This window comes from Oncorhynchus clarkii, chromosome 28, assembly GCF_045791955.1.
Source record: "Oncorhynchus clarkii lewisi isolate Uvic-CL-2024 chromosome 28, UVic_Ocla_1.0, whole genome shotgun sequence".
Lineage (NCBI taxonomy): Eukaryota > Metazoa > Chordata > Actinopteri > Salmoniformes > Salmonidae > Oncorhynchus > Oncorhynchus clarkii.
Window position 1 is genome coordinate 33,345,547 of NC_092174.1, and position 6,453 is coordinate 33,351,999.

The window sequence follows — 6,453 nt, forward strand, 5'->3', positions numbered from 1 at the left end:
ACCTAATGATTATGTAGAGACTGATAGAGATCTAATATAGACCTAATGATTATGTAGAGACTGATAGAGATCTAATGTAGACCTAATGATTATGTAGAGACTGATAGAGATCTAATGTAGACCCAAGTCCCTGTTTAAAAGCATGATGTTACACAGTGAATAGATTTGCAGTGATAAGACTTGCCCAGTAGGCTCATGTAATTATAATAACAACGTCCTGGATTTACTTCTTATTGGCCGGAAGCTATGGTATACTATCCCTCCCCTGTGATCTCCAATGCAATGCCCTTTTCAAAAGCCTCATCTTGCACTTTTTATACCGATCAGATTTAATGTTGCTGCTGCATAATCCCTTTATATCAGGTATTGCTTTTGGAGATGATTTTTTTCTGTAGAGCAGGTAGTGCTCAATAATCCCATAGATGAGAGAACTTGGTTGGAGCAGGTCATATATTACAGGAGCTATTTTGAAAGTGAATGTAAACTCAAGTCTTGCGGTTATATGGAATCTGGCCACTTATCCCACTACACTCTCCTTTACACTGACTCAATGCTAAACATCCCTGCACTCAATCATGATCCTATTTAATTGGGCAAGGAGATTTTCCTCACCAGGAAATCTACAGGCTCTACTTATATATATGCAGCTACTGCAGAGCCTAGCGATAAGTAAATCGCTCTAAATTAATAGAAGTAAGGAATACTTGTAACTAGGGCCCAGACCTAACAGGGAAAACTCTGGCAGAACCCACAGACTGGCAGAACCCACAGACTAGCAGAACCTACAGACTGACAGAACCCACAGACTGAGAGAAGCCACAGACTGGCAAGAACCCCAGACTGGCAGAATCCACAGACTGGTAGTACCCACTCCAATAACTGCTGACTGAGGCTGAGTCAGAGCACATTGGCTTGCTAGAGGAACACAGGAATATAGATTATACAGTGACTTTCGGAAAGTATTAAGAACCCTTGACATTTTTCACATTTTCTTACGTTACAGCCTTATTCTAAAATTGATGAAATCGTTTTTTTCCCTCATAAATCTACACACAATACCCCATAATGACGAAGCTAAAACATTTGTAATTTTTTTTTACAAATGTGTTAAAAATAAAAAACTGAAATATCACATTTACATAAGTATTTAGATCATTTACTCAGTACTTTGTTGGAGCACCTTTGGCAGCGATTACAGCATTGAGTCTTTTGTATGACGCTACAAGCTTGGCACACCTGTATTTGGGGAGTTTCTCCCATTCTTCTCAGTAGATCCTCTCAAGCTCTGTCAGGTTGAATGGGGAGTGTTGCTGCACAGCCATTTTCAGGTCTCTCCAGAGAAGTTAGATCGATAAGAGGAATACTGGACAAGAGGAATACCTATGTAAGAATGCTGTTCATCGACTACAGCTCAGCATTTAACACCATAGTACCCTCCAAACTCCTCTTTAAGCTCAAGATCCTGGGTCTCGAACCCGCCCTGTGCAACTGGGTCCTGGACTTTCTGATGGGCCGCACCCAGGTGGTGAGGGTAGGAAACAATATCTCCACCCAGCTTATCCTCAACACTGGGGCCCCACAAGGGTGAGTTCTCAGCCCTCTCCTGTACTCGCTGTTCACCCATGACTGCGTGGCCATGCACGCCTCCAACTCAATCATCAAGTTTGCAGATGACACTACAGTGGTAGGCTTGATTACCAACAATGACGAGACAGCCTACAGGGAGGAGGTGAGGGCCCTCGGAGTGTGGTGTCAGGAAAATAACCTCACTCTCAATGTCAACAAAACAAAGGAGATGATCGTGGACTTCAAGAAACAGCAGAGGGAGCACCCCCCTTTCCACATCGACGGGACAGTAGTGGAGAAGGTGGAAAGTTTTAAGTTCCTCTGCGTACACATCACAGACAGCGTAGTGAAGAAGGCTCAACAGCGTCTCTTCAACCTCAGGAGCCTGAAGAAATTTGGCTTGTCACCAAAAACACTCACAAACTTTTACAGATGCACAATCGAGAGCATCCTGTCCGGCTGTATCACAGCCTGGTACGGCAACTGCATCGCCCACAACCGCAAGGCTCTCCAGAGGGTTGCGAGGTCTGCACAACGCATCACCGGGGGCAAACTACCTTCCCTCCAGGACACCTACACCACCCAATGTAACAGGAAGGCCAAAAGGATAATCAAGGACAACAACCACCCGAGCCACTGCCTGTTCACCCCGCTACCATCCAGAAGACGAGGTCAGTACAGGTGCATCAAAGCTGGGACAGAGAGACTGAAAAACAGCTTCTATCTCAAGGCCATCAGACTGTTAAACAGCTGTCACTAACATTGAGTGGCTGCTGCCAACATACTGACTCAAATCTCTAGCCACTTTAATAATAAAACATTGGATGTAATAAATGTATCACTGGCCACTTTAAACAATGCCACTTTATATAATGTTTTCATACCCCACATTACTCATCTCATATGTATATACTCTACTCTATACCATCTACTGCATGCCTATGCCGTTCGGCCATCGCTCCTCCATATATTTATATGTACATATTCTTATTCATTCCTTTACACTTGTGTGCATAAGGTAGTTGTTGTGAAATAGTTAGATTACTTGTTAGATATTACTGCATGGTCAGAACTAGAAGCACAAGCATTTCGCTACACTCACATTAACATCTGCTAACCATGTGTATGTAACCAATCAAATTTGATTTGATTTGATCGGGTTTAAGTCTGGGCTCTGGCTGGGCCACTAAAGGACAGAGTCTTGTCCCGAAGCCACTCCTGCGTTGTCTTGGCTGTGTGCTTAGGGTCGTTGTCCTGTTGGAAGGTGAATCTTCGCCCCAGTCTGAGATACTGAGTGCTCTGGAGCAGGTTTACATCAAGGATCTCTCTGTACTTTGCTCCGTTCATGTTTCCCTCGATCCTGACTAGTCTCCCAGTCCCTACCACTGAAAAGCATCCCCAAAGCATGATGCTGCCACCACCGTGCTTCACCATAGGGATGGTGCCAGGTTTCCTCCAGACGTGAAGCTTGGCATTCAGGCCAAAGAGTTCAATCTTGGTTTCATCAGACCAGAGAATCTTGTTTCTCATGGTCTGAGTGTCTTTAGGTGCCTTTTGGCAAACTACAAGTGGGCTGTCATATGTCGTTTACTGAGGAGTGGCTTCCGTCTGGCCACTCTACCATACAGGCCTGATTGGTGGAGTGCTGCAGAGATGGTTGTCTTCTGGAAGTTTCTCCCATCTTCACAGAGGAACTCTAGAGCTCTGTCAATGACCATCGGGTTCTTGGCCACCTCCCTGACCAAGGCCCTTCTCCCCTGATTGCTCAGTTTGGCCGGGCGGCCAGCTCTAGGAAGAGTCCATTTAAGAATGATGGAGGCCACTGTGTTCTTTGGAAACTTCAATGCTGCAGACATTGTTTGGTACCCTTCCCCAGATCTATGCCTCGACACAATCTTGTCTCAGAGCTCTACGGACAATTCCTTTGACCTCATGGTTTGGTTTTTGCTCTGACATGCACTGTCAACTGTGGGACGTTATATAGACAGGTGTGTGCCTTTCCAAATCATATCCAATCAATTGAATATAACACAGGTGGACTCCAATCAAGTTGTATTAATATCTCAAGGAGGATCAATGGAAACAGGATGCACCTGAGCTCAATTTCGAGTCTCATAGCAAACGGTCTGAATACTTATGTGAATAAGGTATTTATGTTTATTATTTTTAATACATTTGCAAAAATCTCTAAAAGCTTGTTTTCACTTTTTCATTATGGGGCATGTGTGTGTAGATTGCTTAGGAATTGTTTTTATTTAATCCATTTTAGAACAAGGCTGTAACGTAGCAAAATGTGGAAAAAGTCAAGGGGTTTGAATACTTTCTGAAGGCACTGTATAAGAGATGACGAGAAAGACTCAACTAGCCTACCTGTGGTTGTTTCATGTTAGATCGTTTTTTTACCTGCTGAAATGGTGTACATACAGTAAGTACATACGGAACATGTACATAAACATTCACTACCATAGAACAGAGCACTGTGGGGGCTGGCCACACAGGCAAACACAATAATACGCGATCTGGAAACGTTGCTGGGAGGTGTTGACAGCGGGTGTCAACATCATTGATATACATTTAGCTACACATGCTCACTTATTTGTCACGGTCTATTATTTTGCACTCTTGTCTTTCGAAAGAGAATAAATGAATTTTGTTTGACGTCCTTGATGAGTGTTATGCTCTTGTCTCATTTGTGTGAACTTGACAATAGCGTGGTAGCGTTGTAAGGAAGCCTAGCAGTTAGAGAGGCAAGCCAGCAGCCAGAAGTTTGGCAGGTCGAGTCCCGGGACCGACGGGAAAAATCTGGCGGGAAGTGAGCTGGCATCCGGAGGGTAGCTGGCATCAAATCCTAGATGTCATTGCCTCCTGTTGTGCCCTTGAGCAAGACACATACAGACACAAGTCATCCTAAAGGGTTTACTACAAAAAAATTATACAAAGGCTATTGAGGGCAGGTATATGTGCTATTGTTTAAATTTCTGTTGTGTCAGTTCTTCAAGTAAAAGTACAACCTCAACACTTCGGGGGATAAAAATTTTTTTCTGCTGTGTCAGTTCTTCAAGTAAAAGTACAACGGCAACACTTCGGGGGATAAAAAAATAACTTCAAAGTCAACATGTTATTGTACTCCTCCAGAAAGAAAACATTAGAAATCTTCATCAAGGACAAGTCTTCTGGCATTTACCACCGTTCAAGTATTGTGTCCCAGTATTGCACAGTTCTTTCTACTTTCCCCTAGTTTGTGGGCATAAATAACATCACACACTCTGTTCCCCTTCAGAGGGGAATACACAGCCAAAGCTACAGACTCAGAACTACTGATGTTCATGGGGGCTAGCTGAAGTGAATCCAGGTGAACTCTTGAGATGGAGAGGGAAGATAGGGGAAGGGACAGACAGAGGAGTAGGGGGAGATGGGGGTTGAAGAGTGATGGTTGCTTGGAGACTGTTGTCAAGGAGACACAGAGTCCCAGAGTCCTTTGGCATCTGTCTTTTTATCTTTCTTTTTTTTTTCTTTTGGAGTAGGTTGTTTGTTTTTTTTCCAGAAGAGAGAGGGACAGAAATAAGCAGTGAGGTGCTGTCTGTGTTCAAGAGAAAGTAGAGGAAAATAATATTATATTCAGCCTAGGACTAGTCAGAGCATTTTAATACACACCTCTCTCTAACACAGGCCTGCACAAACTGACAAATATACTGTACACTTGAGGAACACCACATATGCATTAACATATTATCAAAATCACAGTAACACACTCAAAAATAGCTGTAGACTCACTGTCACACTGAAATCACATTTGAACATGCACCACATAATGAGAAGCTCAAATTGGAGAGTACAGAGGTAAAGCAAAGTGTAAAATTATAGAAAATGAGACATGATTCTTCACTGGAACCTGATCAGTCTCCCAAATCGTGACAGATGCCAGATGCCTTCTATCACTCCTATGCTGACTCATTCTCTGGGCAAAGACAGAGACAGGCTGGGTAGATGAAGAAGAGGGATGGGGAGAGAGGTAAAGAGGTGAAAGAGGTGTACTATATCTATGCCAGATAGCATTTATATCCTGACTAATCTTTAAAATATCACCTAAAAATAAGTAAACTATTTCTTAGTAAATTGGAGTATAGGCTACATCTCTAAACACACAATGATATTAATATGCATATCTTTGTTTCTGTGTATGTGTGTGTGAGTGCATACGTGTGGCGGTATGTTATGTTAGAGGCAATTCAGCAGGAGGGGGATGGAGCAGAATGCAGATGAAGGCAGCTGTGCTCATGTACTGATAGCTGCCATGTACTGAAGTAACTAAAACGTTTATTGGCATTGAGGGAAGCTGCTCTGAATCCCAGGGGAATGGTTGATTTATTTTCATGGAGCACTGCCTCATTGTACCCTAAAGGTCAGTGTTCTGCCAGCTTCCCCTGTGCATATACATCAGATTATACATGCACACTAATAAACAACCACAGAGATTCCAAGGAGAGAAACACACCACTAAATGGAGTACAGTGTGGCTTCTTATTCATGAAGATTTTGTTGCCCCACAGAATACAGTAGAGACAACGCATCATGCTAAGTGATTGCATTGTCAGAGGAAAAGTGTCAAATCAACACCAATATGGTCTGAAATCCCACTAAACCCCCCTAATGTGGATTAACAGCAGGTCAAGGTGGGGAAGGAAAATGACATGTGGTTCTTAAGCTCTTCTTGGCTAGAGATGACATAATGGGTTTATGACATTAGTATCGATTTGAATGTTTGGACATAGGCCTATTGTTGAAAACAATTATACACAATAGATTACGTGAAGAGGATAAACTGAACTTACTCAATAACATATCATTTATTTTACCTCCAATGCTATCAGCCTATAAGCTCTCTCT